Genomic DNA, 20,434 nt, shown 5'->3' on the forward strand with positions numbered 1-20,434 from the left:
CTTCCTTCAAAATGATGCTTTAAAAGAGCTGAGAGTATAGTTCAGTGAGAGAGCATATGGCTAGCTTGTGCAAGAAAGTGGGTTCAATCCCCAATGCCTCAAAATCAAGGAAAAACAAACTATGTAAACTGAACTCTTGAGAATTCTTTTAGCCTTGTTTTGTCTCTAAACAAAAATAGGATTTGGTATGAGAACTAATCAAGATCATGACTGATTTTCACTTAATTATTGATAACTTAAAACACTGTAACTAGTTCTTACATATTCTGGGCTGCTGGTTCCATAATTCTCAGCCTGCAGCGTTTTAGACACTAGACAAGAGGTTTGAATGACATGGCCCTTGGAGCAGAGCACTGGACTCTGTACTCCTTGATTGAAAGCCTTGACAATAGACTTGCAATTCAGAGCCGTCTGGGATTTCATCAGATAAACCTTGAATAGTTTTAGTGAAAATTGGACTGAGATGAGATCCCAGTTGGGGACTGAAGGACTTAGAATACACTGAAATTGGCAACTGATGGATACAGAGAGAACTGTGGAAAGACAGATGAAGGGCCTTCTGCTTTCCCAACGTTCTTGTGCTCCTAGTAACTCTTAAGTGTTTACTGCATGAAGACTTGCAGTTTGATGATTTCTTATAAAACATACTGGTTGGATTTTAATTATCCATTACCTATCATTTTCACCAGTGAGCTGTAAATTTCCTGAAGGACATTGCCCATGTGCAGTCACATCTGTTAACATAACACTCAACTCAGCATGAAAGTAAGATTTGCTGAGTAAATGAGTCAGATGGAAATGTGACCGTAGCCGAATCACAGTTCTTTTACCTGGAGTTATTCTAGCAGCCAAATGAGTCAGTGGGATCAGTCATGTAAGAGTTGGCCATTTATTGAGCATCATTAATATGTCAGACACATCACAGTCTCCTTAGCAATTCCTTAAGTAGAGACCAGTAACTTCATGTTGCAAAAGAGGTAACGGGAAGATTAAATGGCTTGCTTAAAGCCAACATCTAGGAAGTGGGAGAGCTAAAGTGTAAAGCCAGGCCCATTAGCCTATGACAAACTCAGAACTACCAGCCCAGAACTACCAGTATTTAAGGGCACGATCTGTCTTTCCATTTTATTGAGTAAGATTTACAAGATTCAAAAGAGAAAAGAAATAGTAATACTTACGAAATCAGGGACTGCCTGGCACATTTTGGCTATCACGTGATGTAATTTTCGCAAGACAGTGATTGCCTCAAACTGATCTGAGTATTAACCCCAGAAGAGTAGGAAACGCTATCTTCCTTGGATTTCTACCATGTTGGAAGTTCAATTTGGTTTATCCCACTAGAAAGGCAGGAGCCTCTGGATAGGGATCTGGGTCCAGCTACTCTATTACAGATGAGAGATATGGGAGAGTTATTGTCCAATGTTTTTTAACTTATTCTTCCTTCTCAGACTAGGAAGACACACACATATATATTGATGTCTTCCCAATCACAGAGAAGAATTAATGGTTCTCCTTAAAGTCTTAGGGTAAAACTACTGTTTATGTTTAAAAATTTCACTACTCTCTTAAAAAATAATGGCTATTTATATGACTATCTTTTTTAATAATTAAATTACTTACCAATTGAATTAATTACCATATGTCTCATGAAAATTTCAGAGTAAAATAAATACTCTGGGGATCCGTATTCATTTTTTATACGGTAGCTTTCTACATGCTGGCACAATATTAACATTCTTATTAGACATTTTAAAAATATTCTTTGTGGAGTTATTACTTTTTATTCAACATTTTAATATAATTGTTTTTCATTTAACATTTAAACAACCTGTATCAGTTTCTTAGGAAAAATAACAAATTGCCACAAACTAGGTGGGCTTAAAACAAGTCAAATTTATTCTCACAGTTCTGGAGTCTACAAGTCTGAATCCATGGTGTAGGCAAGGCCGTGTTCACTCCAAAGCCTTTTGAAAGATCCTTGCTTACTTTAGCTTCTGGTGGCCTCGGGCATTCCTTGGTTGGTGAACACCAGTCATACTGGAGTAAGGGGCTGTGCCGTTCCAGTATGAATTCACCTTGACTGATTACATCTGTCACATTCTTAATTCCAAATAAACTCACATTCAATGTCCAAGGAGTTAGGCCTCTAACACATCATTTTTGGGGGACCCAGTTGGCTTTGTTTCTGGAAAAGATCTGTGGTTTTCTTCTACTTTAAAGGGCTCCCCAAGTCACAATGTTGTTAGGAACCAAATGAGATGTTAGATATAAAATGCTTAGTATTTTACTTAACATGTACTTTTAATATTCATTATATTGTATTTGTTATTATTAAAATAAGTTAGGCCAGATTTGGTGGTGCACACCTGTGATCTCAGCACTCTGGAGCTAAGGCAGATTTGCAGTAAGTCCCAGGCCAGCCTACACTACATGGTGAGTTCAGTGGCAGCCTGATCTATACATCAAGATAAACAAACAAATAAACAAAATCCAAAAAACAAAACAAACAAAAAAGTTTGCTTACTAAGCACACCATTGTATAGAAAGAAGGTTTGGTAATCAGATAAATCTCTAATTTCTGCCACCTGGGAGGTACTTTTGGATGGATGAGAAGATGATTTAAAGTAATGCTTAGTAACTTATTGGAATAGATAAAGCATTGTAACCTAGGGCAATTTAGCATCTTTGCACACCATTTTTATCCTCTTATAAAATGGGGATAGTAATAGTTATCTATTACATAGAAATGTAAGTATTAAATGACTCAGTAGATCTAAAAGGCTTTGAGTCCTACCTGATAAAGAATAAGTGCTCTGTGAATGTTAACTGTTATTGTCATTAATAGTATTGTTACTAATATCATTACTATCTTCATCAAAATAGTTTCTTTTAGTCTCTCATTAGCAACTTATATATGAGGCAGAAGAATATTTTGCTTGTAGCATAAAAGGCAGAAAATGTTAGGAATTTAAGCTCTCATATATCCTAACCAATTCTTTCTGAATCTAGAGGTTTACAATTACTGTAATTTTTATGAAACAATGAAAAGTTATACAGAGATATCCCTTGTTTAACAACCTACCTGTTTAACGACTTGACTTGTAACAAGGAGCTCTGTTTGGACTTACTACCTGCTGCTTGGATTTACAACCCACATTCAGACTGGGGTTATGATACAGGAAAATAGATGACAGGGTGGCCTTATGGTGGCTTCTTCTACAGTACAGTACTGTGAGTTTTGCTGGTCATTCTATATAGTACTATAATTTGTGTTCTGTTACCGAATACTGCATGTAAGAGTTACATAAATAAAAGCAATGTCATCAAGTTGAAGTTTTCTTTGACTATTTCTTTGTTCTGAATATTATATATGCTGTGTATATGTAATTCCTCATTAGTGACCAATTCATTTAATGACCTAGTTGCAGAAACGGAACCTGATGATTAAAGCAGGAATGTCAATATCTTTGTACCTGTATTACTAATCGGTCACTGCATAGTAAATAACTCTCAAAACCTTGCTACTTAAGCAACTCATACTTAATATTTCATAGCTTCTATGATTTAGAAATCTAAACACCGTTTAGATGGGTTCTTTGCTTCACAGTGTCTTACAAGACTTAAATCAAGTTATTGACTAGGACTGAAGTCGCATCTGGAGGCTTGACTGGGAAGTATCATTTCTAAGATTACTAAAGTAGGTGATTAGATTCAGTTAGGACTAAGGGTCTCTGTTCCTTGATGACTTTAGTGTGGCTTCTGCTCTTGGTTCCTTGCCACATGAGCTACTCTGTTATTAATTCATTTCATTAAAGCCCACAAGGAGTCAGCTAATAAGATAGAAGTCATATTCTTTTGTAACTCATCACATAAGTGTCATCCCTTCCATAATGTCATATCCTATTGGTTACAAGTAAGTTATTCAAATCGAGAAAGTTATAACAGATAGTGTACATCAGGAGGTGAGATTGCTGAAGACTATCGCAGAGGCTATCTCCCCTCTTGTCTTCCTTCCGTTCCTTTGTTTTTCTCTTCTTCCTGCTCTTATTCTGTTTTTCTTTGTGTCTATCTGTCTATCTATTTGGTTCTGCATTTTGGTGGAACTGACTCAATCTCCATATTCCATATTTTATATCTGCATGACTTTTAGTCTTGCCAATACTTGATCCATGATACTTGCTCAGTAGATGCTTGGATTCAATTTAAATTTAGTGCATAAAAGAGTATTTGTAAACAGTCAACTCTACCACCTCAATATAATTGTCACAAAATATAACCATTATTATACACCTATACACATGTATATTTCCATTATACATGTACATTTACAAAGTTCTCCTTAACATGAGCTACTCTGTTATTAATTTCATTTCATTTCATACTTAATGATGATGCTAGGTATCCAAAAAATGTTTTTCCCATAAATATAAATTTAACCTTTTATTTATCTAATATGAGGAAATGTTTGAAATCACTTTTTCCAGCCTTCATATCTGTCAAACTGGCTATTTAAGAAATTTGTCAAGTTGACAAGCTCATCTTTGAACAACCAAGAATGAATACACATCTTTGTGCAGAGAGAATTTTTTCCTTTTCATTTTTTTCTTGAGCTAATATGGCAATACCTAGTTCAGAATTCTGAATCTTTATGGTATTGTCATATACATTGTTGTTCATTGAATTGACCCAGTTTACAATGGATTGATCTGGTGAGCAGGGTTAAAGGCCACATCCTTCCCAACATAGAAGAGTGTCCCAGAGCATGTTCCCTGTGTAGTTTCACCAATCTTAACCTAACTCATTGCCAAATGAGGCCTTCCAGAAATTTTTCCATGTGCCTTGTTTCTTCTAAGCCCTGTGTCTCAACCCCATGCCATATTTTTTTTGTTTTTGATTCCAGGATTTTTGCCACCTTTTTTTTTTTCCTAGTGGTTATCACTAATCCATCAGTTGACTTCTGCAAAACTGGCTGTATACTGAGACAGTTAGCTTTGTTTAGTCTCCTCACATATGCTGTTTTATGTCATTGTTTATCCAGTAGGTTACTTTAATTCTTAAAATCATGAAAGAATTCAGAAATTGTAAAGATATTGCAAAAATGAGAAATTTGGATGCCATTTTAAAATTTAAAACATAATTCATAAGAAAATTTAGATAAACTGGGCTTTATTTAAAGACTTCTGATCTGCAAAAGACAATATGAAAATAATGAAAGGACAGGACACAGATTTGGGGAAAATCCAAAAACCAGTGAGGCACTGTTAGTCAGCTGATAAAGCAGATAGTTAAAATACATAAAAATTCAACAATAACAAAGCAAACAACTTGAATAAAGTGCTTTAAAATGTTAACAGAGAGCTGGATGTGGTGGCTCATCCATGTAATTCTCTCATTTGAGATGCTGAAACTACAGTATCAAGTCGAATCTAGTCTTGGTTATACATCAGGTTCAAGACTGGCCTAAACTACATAGTGATATCCTAGCTGAGAAAAACCAAAAACTTAATAGATATCTTATCAAAGAATATATGTAAATGACAAGATATAAAGAAAGGTATTAATAGACATCTTGTCAAAGAAGGTACAGAGATGAAAATGCATGACAATTATCAAAAAAGATGCATAGATGACTATAGGTAGAAAAAAGATGTTCCACATTATTTGTCACTAGAAAAATGTAAATTAAAACAAAATACCTATGCCTATATATCTGTTTACCTATGAGAATGACCAAAATCCAGAATACTGACAACATTAAATGCTGAGAAGATATGAAGCAACCTTTATTCATTGCTAGTGGAGACACAACATGGCATAACCACTTTAGAGGACAGATATTGACAGGTTTTCACACACAAAAAAAATATGCTGTAACGAGCTCTAACACTTGGGTTTCTTTTGGGTATACCAAAAGGAATTGAAAACCTACCCTTACAAAAGCCTGCATATGACAATTAATAGCAGCTTTCTTCATAAATACCAAAACTTAGGGGTGACCAAGATGTCCTTTAGTAGGTCAGTGAATACATAAAAGGTGGTATATCCAGATTGTGTATCACAATGCTTACTAAGTAGAATTACCTCTTACATTGTTAAAATACAGAGGAGCCTTAAATATTTATTAGTAAGTGAAAGAAGCCAATCTGAAAAGGCTGCATGCTGTATGACTCCAACTATATAATACCTGGGAAAGTCAAAACTGTAGAGAACTTTGAAGATCAGTGGTTGTTAGGGGTTTGAGGAATGCATAAATGGAGCACAAAGAATTTGGGGGGCAGTGGAAATCCATTGTATGATACTATAATGGCAGAGACATATTATATATTTGTAGAACAGCATGGCATGTAAAGCACCAAGAATGACTTGTATTATCAACTGTAGCCTTTAAGTAATTGTGTTGTGTCAATGTATGTTCATCAGTTAAACAAATATACCACTTTGATGAGAATGTTGATAATGGGAGAGGCTATGCATGTTTGTGGCCAGGGAAAACTGTGTACCTTCTCAGTTTTTCTGTAACCCTAAAAATGCTGTAAAAATGGTATTAAAAAATGACAGAAGTTAATATGATTTGCAAGAAAGAATCAAAGCAGCACATAGTGTAGAATATCAAAAAATCTCCCTCATTTTACTCTGCAGCAATCATGATCTTTACAGACTTTGTTTAATCCTTTTGGCAGGTGTCCTAATGTTTCATTAAGGAAATTTCCAAGTATGTGCATTGGGAAAGAAAATAATATCGTGTCTTCTGTGTATCTATTACACAGTAATTGTAAATATTTTACCAGTTTAGCTTTAGCTATTGCTCAGCCTTCATTTATTTTTGTTGCTGAAATATTTTAAACCGTATCTTAGATACCATGTAATTCCTCCCATAAATACCTCAGTATATATTTTTAACAGATAGATATTTTAACATAATATTGCAATATCTAGCAGTTCATACTCAGTTTTTCAAAAATTGAATATAAAAATTAATTTTTAAAAAGATTTTTAAAATAGTGGATATACTTAAGTATGTTAAAAATATATTAGTTTTTATACTAGATTTTTTTTTAATTTATAGAGGTTAACACTTTAATTTTGTCCACAAATATGCTGTTAGTTGTTGAAGATACCATTTCATTTGCCCTTTAAATATTTCTGTACTACGTAGGCTGGGGGTACACATCTGGAATCCCAGCACTCAAAGACTGAGGCAGGAGGATTGCAGTGAGTTAAAGTCCAGTCTGGGCTATGTAGAGTTTAAGGCCAGCCTGAACTACATAGTGATATCCTTTCTCACAAAATGATAGGACACAACCTACAAAAAAACCATTCCATATTGCAAATTTAACAGATCGCTTCCTTGTATGGTGTTTAATTTATTGCTCTCTTTTAGTTCATCACTTGTTTTTGTTTCCTGGACTCCTTTGCTAAGATTGATGAATACTACTCACCCCTACACACATCTGGAAAAGTCAAAACAGTAAAGAACTTTGAAGATCAGTGGTTGTTAGGGGTTTGAGGAATGCATAAATGGAGCACAGAGAATTTGGGGGGCAGTGGAAATCCAATTGTGTGATACTATAATGGTGTGTGTATATATATACACACACACGTATATACATATATGTATATATATTTGTTTATTTTTCTTTTGATGCTGGGAATTGAACTCATGACCTCAAACTTGCCAGGCAGATGCTTATACAACTGAGTTAAATCCCCAGCCCCTCTGCCTAATATTTTTGATTGCATAAAAAATATATAAGAACTACAAAATAAACTATATCAAGATATTGTCATCAAAACAATGTTTTTAAAATGTACTTACATATATACTGTTTTATTAATGACAAAATCTTTATCGGATAGTCTAATATAATTTCTGACTAGAACATAAGTATTTTGAGATATTTGTAAAAAATTATAATATGATGCAAATATACACAAATTCACTCATAGCAAATAAATAGAATATTATACTACTACTCTAGTGTGTTGCTTGCATTCATAATTTAAAGTAATGCCACGATGCAATTCAAAGACTTTCTTTCATATGTAAGTTCACAGACTTCCAAAGGCTACACATGGGTTTAAGGAGTACCACCAAAAGTACATAAAAAGTGTACTTCCTATAAGATCATGTCAAGACTTAGCATATACTTATAGTACATTTAGTCATGGTAAGATTGATCAGAAGATTTAATTGCTTTGATTCAACCTATTCATTAGAAAGTTTATCACCATTCCTTCTAAGGGTTTTATGATTCATTCTTAATAATTATCTGTAACAATTATTAGATATTGCAGGTAACAATTTTGTGATTTTATCATTCTGGCTTTCTTACCAGTAATATTTCCACAAAGATGTAGTTGCCATAGAATTCAGTTCATATGATAAACACATGAATAATAATTGGCTGTCTGATTAATTTTCAAATAATACATTGATCTGTGCCAGGCATGGTGGCTCACACCTGTAATCCTAGCACTTGGGAGTCTGAAACAGGAGGATTATTGTGAGTTTGAGATCAGCCTGCGATACAAAGTGAGTTCAAGGCCAGCCTGAACTTCATAGTGAGATTCTGTCTCAAACACACACACACACACACACACACACACACTAGCAATCTCCATCAGTGACCAGTGAGCTTTGTTTGTTCACTATTTGTTCATTGAGTTTTGGATTAAGTTTTAATGTGATTGAAGTTTACCTTTAGAGGATATTATGAATTAATGGAAATATGTTTCTTTGATAAATTTCAATCTTGAGCTACCATTATTATCTTTGATGTTGAAATTCTTTCTTGTTAGGCTGATGTAAGTCTTTTTAAAATCATCACATTAGCCTTGACCTTGTCTTTTGATATAACAAAACCTCCTAGGCTTAGCTTGGGCCATATTTGTTCCAAACTTGAAAGCAGGAATTTTTTCAAGAATCTTTGTTTTTTCTTTTCCTTTTTAATGGAAAATAATATTTGGAAATCAGTATCTGAGCATTAAGTCTTTTCATTTATAGTAGGTTGTCTTTACTTCTAGACCTTTAGAGTGGACAGATATTTCTACTTGAAATTTCAGTTTACAAAATTTTTCTTTAACTTCTTTCACCTTATGCCTACACTATTTGTTTTATGCTGAAAATCTTAGTAACATAATGGCTTAGTTGCTATTTCTAGATATGCACATAATAGTTTCAAAATTACAGTACCAGTGTTATAATTGTAGATAAGATCATTAAATATAGTTTAAATTTATTCGCAGGTTATTTGGTTTGTAATATTTACCAGTAAGCATATAACACCCAAATACTGCTTGATAAAGGCACTTCAAATTATTTTCTCTGTTTATTTCTGTCAACAATTTGATATACAGCTTGATTTTTCACTTTGTATATAATTTGTGAAGATAAATTTTGTCTTTTTAAAAAGTATGCAAAAATTTGTGTTGCAAAGCTAAAACTTATATTCTGAAAGACTCGATCTGTCACTTTTGTCTTGCTTGACCTAGTTTCTTGGATTCTCTTACAGATAACTATTTTATTTGTTTGGTTAATAATTTCAATATTTTTAAGTGAAAAAAACTATATCCTTTGTGTAAAAAGATGGGAGAAAATATTGTTTCCCAGGAAAAGCACTATCAACACTGCTGGATGCATTGCTTTTTTCCAATTTAGTAATATATATTTGTGTTTATTTTATATTGCCTATAATAAAGATTTTTCTGATTCCTTTTTGTTCTATGCCATTTTTAGATACACTGTAGTTTTCAATGAATTATCTATCAATTTCTCATAGATTCTTATTTTATTGCTTATCACTGTGGTGTAATAGATAGAAGTTACAGAAATTATATGTTCAAATACAGAGTTTGTAATTGCCTAGAGCTGAATCTCTAGCAACAGAGCATAGAAGAAGCAGCTTACCTTACTGATTAAATGTTTAGAAATAAAGATAGGTGGAAGTGTCATGTTAGTTTAGTTCTTCTTGGACCTCTGACTCTATGATCTGTTTCATCATCAGTAAAAAGCAATGTTGAAATACACCTCTCCTAGCTGCTATGATTTATAAAAAACAAGTATAACAACATATGGAAAACAAATAGCAGAATACCTGGCCTAGAATAAGTGCCTTTAGACTTGTAACAGTTGTTAATATTAATTTTATTGATTGTTTCAGTTTTTTTTTTTTTTTGTATCAGGGATCAATCGAACTTATAACCTCACACTTGCCAAGCAGGTGCTTAAGCTACCGAGTGAAATTACCAGCAATTGTTTCCATTTTAAGATGAGATTTCTCCTAAATTTCAACTTTTTAATTTTAATTTAATTTTACTTTTTGCTAGACAAGTTCATTAGTCTCCTTTGCCCTTAGCAGCACAGCCAAGAGAAGGAACTCACACTTGAGCATATTATGGAATGTCTATAAATACATTTGAAAGTGATCTTTTAACTCTAGTACTGTAAGATTTTGATAAAAATAGAGAAATGAGAAGGCAAGGCTGAGCTTCTCCTATGAAAGTGGTCAGAAGGTTACAATTTTATTTCCTAATGAATTCTCTAACCGAAGGCACCAGCAGTCCCCATCCTACATTCACGCCTTCCTGGAGGTTTGGTCCTGGCATTCTCCTGGCCCCCGATGGCCTAGTTTGCCTCGCTGATCTGCTTTCCTGCCTCTAGGTCACATCCAAGCAGGCAATCTTGGAGTTTTCACTTAACCAAGGTGTTAGTATTTCAGAGGCCTCTTGTTCTCTAAGCTCTATTCAAATATGATCTCTTGACCTTTATTTCTACAACTGGAAAGAAGAAGAAGGAATCAGGGAGGAACTAAGTCATTCCTTGTGCAGTACATTGTGAGCAGAGTTTTAACCAGCTAGAGGAACTAGATCTCAGGGAATGATCTAGATCTCTCACTAATGATGCTTTGAGCTACATTTAATTAAAAAGAGACTTTTGGAGTCAGGTTCTGAGTAACCAAAATCTATCACCCCTCAAAACCTCTATTTTGTAAGCTATCATATAACTGTAAAGATTATAACATTTCTTTGTCCAAAAAACATTGAGAAGGTTCAATGAGATCTATGGTCTCTCATGCTTGATAAAAACTAGAAGACTGAGAAGTGTTTCTTTTCCACTTTCTCTTTTTCAAATATTTATCCTAGTCCGTCCTAAAAATACTATGTTGTTATAATACTAAAAGAAGAGCATTAAGAATTGGTATCTCTTGATTGACTATTAAATGTATGGCATGGGCACACATTACCTTAAGCTTTCACAACTTTTATTGTGCATGGTACTACCCTTATTTTATACATGAAAGCACACAGCCTTCTATTGAGGAATTAGCTTTTTGTGCTTTGATGCAGGCCTGTAGATAACCTGTACATCTCCTTTTGTACGGACTAAGAAAAGATGCTCCTCTGCTTGGACTCAATTATGTGGGCACAGAATTGGCAAGTAGTGCTGAGAATGGATTTGGTCCCTGCTCATTCTTTTCCTTGTTATCCTTTCATAGGGCTCAGCCTGCATAGCTAGCTATAGAAGCCCCCTCTAGCATGCTTACTTTTGAACAAACTGAAGTTTGAACTCATCTGACATAAGTACCATGTCCTTCCCACTGCCACATGGGCATTTAGCCCTTTTTCTGTCCTTTAAGCTTTAGCTCTATTATCTTTTCTCTATGTTGCATCTCTATTCACTTCTCCAACTCTATTTTTCTTCCCAGTTGACACATTCAGTCAAATTAAGTACCACTAACGTTAGAAGAAATCATTATGTGTATACACACACACACACACACACACACACACACACACACCTGCCCTCAGTGCCTAGCACTAGATAAACTTTGTAAGGAAGGGATCATTCAGAATTACTTTAGTTGTTGTAATAGACTTCTTTGTGTTACAGCTCCACTTTTGTTAACTTCTTTGCTGCCCTCAGTGCCCCTCAAGTTTGCTGGCAAACAGTAATTACTGTTTGGCACAGAGAGGTATCTTGCAAGTGTTTCCCAAGAGCAATCATTTTAAACAGGCACTAGAGGGCAGTAGGAGATCACACATGGTCTATTTTGAAGCCTCCAATTACTGGTCACAATCTTTCTTTTCTCCAGAGACAGACATGTTAATGAAGTTCAGGGCTGACTGCTCGCTGATTCTGGCGAAACATCAAGCCACTGCTGGGCTGTGCCTGGCCCCCTCCCTCTCTTTCATAGAAAGTAGGACCCTCCACAGAGAAGTACTTGTTTATATTTGAAGGCAGGTAACTGCTTATAGGTTATGCTTTATCACCTGAGCCTCAGTTCTCACATCTGTAAAAAAGGACAACAATTTGTACTTTGTAGGATGATGGTGAAGACCGTATAAAATCATAGGTGTAAACTGGGTAATTAAGCATCTCTCATTTGATTCTCAGGAGAGTTGAAAGAGGAATTAGGATCCCGTTTTACAAATGAGAAAATCATTGTAGTAAATTCAGTGGCTTGTCTATAATCTGAAATTAGGTAGTCTGACTCAATAGCTTTGATCTTAAGCACTCAGTTTAACACCAGTCTATTTAGCAAGGAAAGCAGGTGGATTTAGAGAAATATCTTATCAGCACCAGGCAAGTTTCAAGGGAAGAAATGAGAGATTCTGACTTGCATAAGAATTGAGTAATGATGGCATAAAGACTAAGAAACAGAAGATATGACTGTTTATGATGTTCCTGATGCTTTAGAATTGAAAATTTTTCTATGGGTTCTGTTTCTAATTAACCTTTCAAATGACCAATATTTAAGTACTAATTCTATTGGCCTTTTACAGATGAGAAAATAGAGCTATAGGATAAGTGGTCCAAACTCATCTAGTGGAAAAATGGAAGAATTCAAAGTCAAACAAACCACTGTGCTTTAGCTGCCGCTCAGTGATTTTTATTATCATTTATGCATTTAGCATAAAAAGCTTGCAAATAAGGTTGTATCAGATAATTTGGCAGTTTCATAAACTGCTTTCTTCTTTTTGGAATCTCCACTGTTACTTTTCCTTCCATTGCCCAAATGCACATATGTGGGATATAGCACTATATACACCTTATCAGAAACCAGTCAGGAATGCTCCCACAGCTTCTGTGATATGGACTTCATTCACCTAGCTAATTGATAAATCTTAGCATGACCTTAAGTAGGGAGCATATTTGAATAGTTCAGAAAGGTCATCCAAGTAGCATGAAACTCTTATCTGTGAGTTGGAGAAACACAGTTTCTAGATGGGAATTCAGGTTAACAGCTTTCTCACAATAGGTCTTTTCACATCCCATGAAGTGTCTAAGAAGGAATTGGAAGATGATTTGGTGAATGAAACATTAGATGGAGTTTCCAATGAGATGACCTTTAAATTGCCTTCCATTCATTAGAACCTAGTGGCAAATGAAAATGGCTGGCGAAGTGTAGCAGGTACAGGGAAGGGTCTTAGAACAGGGAAGACTCATCATGCAGAGTGAAAATTGGTGCTAAAATCTTTTCAAAGAGGAAATACGTTCTGTGCAAGAAGCATAACTAAGTATAAATAACTAGACTGATTACTAGCTGTGTGGCTTTGGCAAATTACCTAAGTATAAATCAGTAACATAGGGTGAAGGCCAACTGTCTGATACTGAGGTAGTAAACTGAGGTAATAGGTTTACAGTCTAGTAAATATCACCTGAAAAGAAAGGTTAAGTAGAAAGGAGCCAGGTCCACACATTGAGTGAAATAAATACACATCATGAGTTCATTTATTCAGGTATTTCACTGCAAACTGTGTATATAGTATCAGACAGTGAACTCTGTACTGAGAATAAAAAAGCTTACTAAAACTGGCCCTTGTCCTTGTATTTATGGAGCTAACAATTTAGTTAGTGAAGCCGATATTCTTTTAACCAGCACATTAACTAAAGTTGCAAATGTGATAAGCACTATAGCAATGATGTCATAGCTCAGTGATAAAGGACACTGAGAATAGTCAAATATAATCTATGAATATTGAGTTGGTTTTAGCACTGCTTTTAGTGTATCTGCTTTGGTTAATCTTCCTGTGCCCCTGATGAAAATCATAGCAGACTTCTATTATCACTGGTGGAATGGGTAATACAATAGATGTTTTATATTGCTGACACTGTTTCAAATCAAGAATTAGGATTTCCAGTCCAGAATTATAATCAAATCTGATTATAGTCAGGCCCTGTATTTTCTGTCAGGTCACTAGGAGTTGAGATATTGTTGACCATCATTCTCTTTCTCTAACTTGTAGTTCCTTCTCTCCTTCCACATTCAAAGTAGAAGGGAAGAATTGGTAAGGATTGGGATGGTCATACTTGCTCTGGTATCCTGTTACCTGGTTCCATACTGAGTCCTTTGTTTTGGGGAGAGGGGTTGAAATGGCATTGTGGTGATCCCCATGGCTAAGAACTTCTCCAAATATATGAAATCTTACAATTTTCCTTTGGTTCCTGCAGATCCTCCAACCTTCTGTTTCTCTGGCCTTTCACTTCATGGAAACTCGTTCTGTACACCACTGACCTTATGTTAGAATTCCTCTTGGGCAAAACACAAAACAGCTCCAGGCTAGCTCTTTCTCCACATCTGGTCCAGGGAAAACAAAACCATTTTTCTTCTGGAAACCTCTGGGAGTTTGTGCTAATATCATGAACCCCTTTCTGATACAGGCTACTGATGCAGTAGCCTGTAGCTTTTTTAGGTAGAGAAAGACTTTATTCCATTACATTTCTTGCTGCTGATAACAAATAATAAGTTCTTTAAGTAACACTTTGAGATCCTTTATGCAAAACTTGGACTTAAAAGCCATCATGCTCTACATGTCCCACCTTAGGTACTGGGGACCACAAACATGTAGAGGGTCTCTCCAAAGAAAACTTTCCTGAAATCATTTTTTTTTTCATTCTCTGATCTCTTATTTATTCTCTTATTCTGGCTGAAGTTTCTGAAGTTATGAAACTAGTTAGGATTCATCTGCTTTGTAAATTCTGGATGCAGAAGCATGACTTTGAGATTTCACTAATATGATATCTTGGTGTCTCAATAGAAATTTCATTTCTAACATCCTGTTACAACCGCAGCAATAAAATTATAACAACCACAGCAACAAAAACAATAACAACTAATATTTACTGGGGCCTTAACCTGTTCCAGGCACCTTATTTAAGCCTCACTCACCATGAGTCATTTAGATTTGTACTGTTATTTATAAAGGACGTACTGATGACGCTGGACTTTGTTAGGCTGAGAAGTTCAGATTGTGCAACACAGAGGCACAGGCCTTAACTGATGGCATTTTAGCTGGCTGTTTGCCCTTTGTTAAGGGTATTCGTATGAGTCCTTGAGTCTGTACAGAGCAACTACTTTCCTCCAACAGGAGACAGTAACTCCACCTAAGAAATGATCCCATTTCAGCAATTCCTGAGAGGCCATTGCTGTAAGAAAGGCCATTCTTTATGATATAAAAGTCTCACCCTTCTTCCCCTCCCTTAACATTTCTAATTTGAGGCTCTTTGGTCCCTGTGGAGCCTTTAAATGCTTCAACTGTGAGCCTATTGCCAAAGCAAGCCTGTCTGACTAGGGGGGCAGCGCCCTGTGCTGCTGCTGCGGAATATTGAACAAACACCCTTGTAGCTTTGGCTCTCCCAAGAAGCCCTTATTCTGATGCCTTTGTCTTGTTTTCTGGACGAGGGCAAATGGTGCCATCACCTCCTGCCGAAAGGCCCTGGCTGCCCTCCCAACAAGGAGTTGTCACTTCAACTGAGGCTTTTTTTTTTTTTTTTTTTTTTTTTTTTTTGGTGGCAACAAAATAATACCCAGCAGGAATTTGGGAGGAGAAAAAAGAGAGTTCAGTTGGCAGGTTCTCAAATGAATGGGTTGTAGTGTCATTGGAACTGAATTGGACATGATCCTATTTTGGAAGCATTGTTCAAACGGATGGGAAATGTGAACAGAGGATAAGTTTCTTCAAAAATGCTCTTTATTCTTGGCCTGTAAAAGACAGCGTGTTTAACCTAACTTTCCCATTCTCTCAATGGCAAGGGCTATATGTAAACCTGGAGGAGGTCAAAACCTCAGGAAAACCTATCAGATTTTCACATACTGATTTTTCAATTGAGAAGGCTTGTTTTACTTGTAAGAGGTTGTGTCTTGAAAGTGAGACTGGATTAGTTGTCATACTTATATTTCCCCCATCTTGCCACTTAGATTTGTTGATTGTTTGAGAAGATACCAGAGGGATTAGAGCATATAATGGTACTGTATAATAAACAGATATATAATGAAAGTAATTTTGAAAACCGTTATGTTCTGCAACTGGGTAAGGTAGATGCAGAGATGAACAAGACTGGTACTCTCCTTTGCCCTCATGCAGTTTATAGTTGAGACTGTCTTAGCTGATAGAGAGATCAGAATGCTATGAGGTTCTGTAATATGAGATATTAGTACATATTGATGGCATGGCAATTCAAGGAAGGTTTTCCTGAATCAGTGGCACTTGAATTAAGCTCTGAAAGATCAGTCAGGCGTTTGAATGTAAAATCCAAGGTAGCATTTTTCAGAGAGAAGAATGTGTGCTAGGAATGATATAAAGACACTGGTTGTATACAGTGGACTTAAAGATTATTAAAGGCCAAAGTAGGAGGACTAGGTGGGATAAAATTTGAGATCACACTGGATTGTCTCCATCCCATATCATTCATGCACTGCCTTATGGGTTTTGATCTGTATTTTAAGTCTAGCAACAAAGAATTTCAAGCAGGAGAGGACGTCTGTATAGTTTGCCTTTTGAAAAACTGATTTTAACCACACAGGGAGGTTATATGAAAAGCAGGTAGCTTTCACAATTGTAATGTCTACAGAAGAATAATTAATGAAGTGACTGACAGTCTTCCCTGCTGTAACTCTCACTAGGACCATCATTTAAGCATGATATAACCTTCTAAGAAAAGAATTATTTTTAATAAATGTTCATGGGACTTAGATGTAACTTAGTTTCCCTTTTTTGGTTTCAGGTTTCTCATCAGTTAAGAAAAAGATTCTTCCAGATGATTGCCAAATCCTTCTTTTGCAAAATCAGCCTTAAATTCAACTAATAATTCTACACTGATAGAAAGGCAAACTATACAGACGTCCTCTCCTGCTTGAACTGTGGTACAGTTTTTAGCTGACGCTATCAGATTTTAACCCCCTTACTGGAATGATAGATTGTTGAGCAGAAGCAGAGCAGAAAAGATCTGTAGACTATTTTGTTGTGAAATGAAGTTATATCTTTAATCCAGTGCTTATGGATGTTTGTGTGATAAAGCGAATTTTTACTAGCAGTTCCAAGTTACTTTTTCCTGAATTAAGTAATGTACATGTGGCGAGATGTTACATGGTACTTGCTATCAGAGTTTTAAAATAAGAGACAACTAGTTCAGGTGATGAACTGCTTATCAGAAATCTCAGGTCATGTATTAAAAGGACCACTACTAACTCACCACGTCATCTGGGAAAGTCATTTCCTTCTTTGGGACACACTTTCTTCTTGATTAAAATGGGGATATTTGTACTAGGGCTAGCATTTTCAAAAGCATGCTGTTTCAATAGGTTTTTACTTTTAATAGAGAAAAGATGTCCCACTCTATCTTTTTTTCTTGGTGATTCACTGTCCAAATATATTGATGGTCTATTTGATTCTGGTTTTATTTTTTTTGTGTGTAGTGTTGGGGATTGAACCCAGAGCCTTGGGTGCGTTAGAGAAGTACTCCAACAATACAGCTACATGCCTACACCTTTTTATTTTATTTTGAGAAACAGTCCAACTACATTATCTAGGACTTGAATTGGCTGTCCTCTGCTTTAGTCTACAAGTGCTTGGAATTAGAGGTGTGTGCAGCTCCACAATTAAAGTTTTAATACTGCTATATTCCTGTGACTTTTTGAAATTCACTCCTCTGTAAAATAAAGTCACAACAGGGACTGCCAAGCTTGTTTTGTAAAGATGAGGTGGTACATATTTTAGCCTTTGTGTGCCATAGTTTTTATTGTAACTACTCAGTTCTGCTACTGTGGTCATATACAACACATAAATGAATGGGAGTGGCTATGTTCCAATAAAACTTTATTTACAAAAGCAAGAAATGATATGCACTTATTGCATGAATCACAGTGTATTAAAATCTAGCCCAGAGTATAGATTAACTGACTGCTACTATCCTCACAGATCTGTCTGCTTTCTGATATTCTCCCCAGATGGCTATTTCCTTCCAAGTTTGAAGTCACCCTTCTCCAAAACTGTCCCTCTGGCCTATAGTCACAAAAGTCATCATTGTCTTTTTCTTCACACATGTCCATATAGAAGACTGTCTCCAGCTTCCAGCTGCTGAGATGCCTTCTTCACAGCCTGGTTTTGTTTATCTTGGTAACTACCCTTCTTTAATCCTCTGAAGGATTGGCTGGCTGGAATTTGCCTCATCTTCCTTCCCTAGAGCCTTTGATCTGATGCTCATGAGCATTTGCTGACAACCAGACAGAAAAGGTGGAGGCCAGATCCTAGGCCTGAGGGCCCAGAGAGTAATGAATGAAGGCTGCATTTATTTGTATTTCTAATTGGTAAGCCCATTTCCAGATCAGCTGCGTGTCATAGCAAGCTGAGAGCAAGAGCAAGAGCAAACTCTAGTATTTCTCCTAGGTTTCAGTGCCCAAGGTCTCTGTGTTCACTGTGGACACCCCATCTGAATTTCACCAGGTTTAGTAGAAGCTTGTGTCTGCAGTAAGCCCTGGCCCTTGGTGTGGATCACACTAGTTTTTTCTTTTTTGCCTGCATATCTTTGAAAACATCATTCACATATAGTATATTATGTAAATGTAACCCTGTGAATTAAACAAATTCCTTTTTGTCTTCATGTAGCATAGAACTGTCATATAGCATAGGACTTTCTTTTTTTTAAATAAGCTAGTACATAGAAAGCAAATCTCTTAAAGGCATAAAAGTGAAACTTCTATTTGAAGCTGAAATTGTTTAGATGCCTTCCCACTCAGTTTCCCTCCTTCCTTACGTAAACTGTTGCTGGTTGCTTTTTAGGATTTCTAGAATTCCTTTTTTTTTTTTTTTTTTTTTTTATTTAAAGAAAAGGAAACGAAAAAAAAAATACATGGAGATTAAAGAATAAAAGGGTAGAAAAATAATACTAAATTACAGACAAACAAAAGGTAAGAAATTGCCAGTTGATAAGTTACAAATTGTCTTCTTCGAAATGGCTGTTTAGGTTATAGAATTAAAGTATTTAGAATGACATTCAAAAAAGTGACCCTACAAACCATTCTGCTCTGTGGCCGAACAAAAGCTCCGTAATATGATTATCAGTCCCACCTATTTGTTTTACATCTCTAAGAGGATAAGGTTAACCATATCAAAACAGAACAGAACATTTAAAAAAAAAAATAAAAAACAATTTAAAGAAATACAGATTTCAAAGCAAGTCCACTGGAGATCTACCTTATCTAACTGTCTCTAGCTTCTTACAGATAGTTGTCCCTAACTTCACCCACTTTCTATACTTATTGCATATTATAGAACTAATCAAATCATTACAGGATGATGGAGTCTTTTTAGGTCCTCAAGTTCCAAATTAGGGAAGACATTTCCAACTACCATCGCGTCTCTCATTCTCTTTGTGATAGCCGTCCCCATCTCTGCATATGCTGAAGTTGAGCTGAAGAAACCAGTCCAGAATTATTTTAATCAGCAAGCAATAGATTGCTAGAATTTATATTATAATGCTACAAAATAAGCCTCGGGTTTTTCAGGTCTCTTCCTCAGAGTATTTGTTCCTATCCTCTGGATTTCTAGAATTCCTATCGGAAAATTTTTGGGTCTTTAGATTAGGTCACAGATACAGGTCTGTCTACTCAGAGTTGCATAAGGTCCCTCTTTAAGTCTCCAGTACGTCAGTGGCATACATTAGGCACTAAAAGTAGGTAGAAATGAGTGACATGGCTTCTGGTCTTGATAATATTGTTAGGGAAGTTATAAGAAAATGGGATAAGAAAATGAACTTAAAATCTTCTAAACAGAAGTGATTATTCAGAGTAGAGAGTCTGAGCCAATAAGAAAAGACTTCCTGGAAAAGGTATAACTGAAGCAGAGTGTTGATAGAAAAAATTTGGAGATGCAAAGGAGAAAAGTAAGATAGCATGAACAAAGGCATATAGAGATAGGGAATAGAATTGTATCAGTCAAGAAAGACAGCACAGAATGAACATGCACAAATAAGATTTTAGTGTACATGTGAAGAAATGGATAGGAAAAGAATTGTAATAAGAGAACAAGTGAGACAGAACAGAAAAGGGAAATCATGTCTGTTCCAGACAGTTCCATCTCCTTGTAGCTCATTTATCATTAGCAGCTGATTTCACTAAGCTCATTTAACAGAATTGATGATTAGAGTCTTCTAAGT

General features: G+C 35.7%; 1 protein-coding gene across 4 annotated transcripts in view; it reads left to right on the plus strand.

The window, feature by feature from the left end:
* Positions 1 to 20,434, plus strand: part of Astn2 (astrotactin 2) — a 911,846-nt gene that overhangs the window by 680,640 nt on the left and 210,772 nt on the right. The window lies entirely within an intron of this gene.

The sequence above is a fragment of the Cavia porcellus genome, unplaced genomic scaffold, assembly GCF_034190915.1.
Source record: "Cavia porcellus strain 051 isolate PalLab524CR breed Dunkin Hartley unplaced genomic scaffold, mCavPor4.1 scaffold_1, whole genome shotgun sequence".
In the NCBI taxonomy this organism is placed as follows: Eukaryota; Metazoa; Chordata; class Mammalia; order Rodentia; family Caviidae; genus Cavia; species Cavia porcellus.